Genomic DNA, 1,110 nt, shown 5'->3' on the forward strand with positions numbered 1-1,110 from the left:
ATTGGGGAGGGGTCCCCAAATTAGCCCCTCCCCACAATTTTTGGGGACCCCTCCCCCCATTTTTGCCCCTCCCCTCCAAGCCCCTCCCCCCTTTCCAAGCCCCTCCCCCTCCTCAAAAAATTCCCGAATTTTGCCCCCAAAATTCCCAAATTTTGGCTGAAATTCCCGAATTTTTCCCTTTTGGGGGGCGTGGCCAAAAGGGGGCGTGGCCTTGAGGTGGCCCCTCCCCCAGCGGGGTTTAATTATGATTATGCAAATGAGGATTAATGAGTGAAGGGATGGAGAGGTGGGGGAGGGGCTCAAATGCTTCCCCTCCCCCAGTCTGGCCTTGGTTCTAATAATTATTAATTAATTAATTGTTAATTATCACTTAATTATTAAATAATTAGTACTGTTCATATAATTATTAATAATTGGTAGTTTTAATATAATTCTTAATTGTTTTAGGGGCTAATTGGGGTGTGGTAATTAAAGAAAAAAAATTTAAAATAATTAATAAATAATAAAATTAATTATTATTTGCAATTACCAATTATTTACAATTACCAATTAATTAATTAATAACGGTTAATGACGTATTATTATTTTTAAATGTTTCAGGGGTTAATTAGGTGTTGCTTAATTAAAGTTGCAGAAATTGCAAATGGAGGAAATTTGATTTATTTAAAATTGTTAATTGTTTCCGGGGTTAATTGGGGTGTGGTAATTAAAGGAGAAGAAATTTAAAAATAATTATTAAATAATAAAATTTATTATTATTTAATTACAATTACTAATTAATTACTTAATAATTATTAATGATTTAATATTATTTTTAATTGTTTCAGGGGTTAATTGGGCTGTGGTAATTAAAGGAGAAGAAATAAAAAATAATTAATAAATAATAAAAATAATAATTAATTAATTACAATTATAAATTATTTAATAGTTATTAATGATTTATTATTATTGTTAGTTGTTTCAGGGGTTAATTAGGTGTTGCTTAATTAAAGTGACAAAAATTTGATTTATTTAACACCGATTAATTAATTATTCCCAGGGTTAATTAAACAAGCGCAACGAAAAATCGGGAAAATCCCATTTAATTAATTAATTATTAATTAATGACAG

The sequence above is a fragment of the Passer montanus genome, unplaced genomic scaffold (genome assembly GCF_014805655.1).
Source record: "Passer montanus isolate IOZ18808 unplaced genomic scaffold, ASM1480565v1 scaffold598, whole genome shotgun sequence".
NCBI lineage: Eukaryota > Metazoa > Chordata > Aves > Passeriformes > Passeridae > Passer > Passer montanus.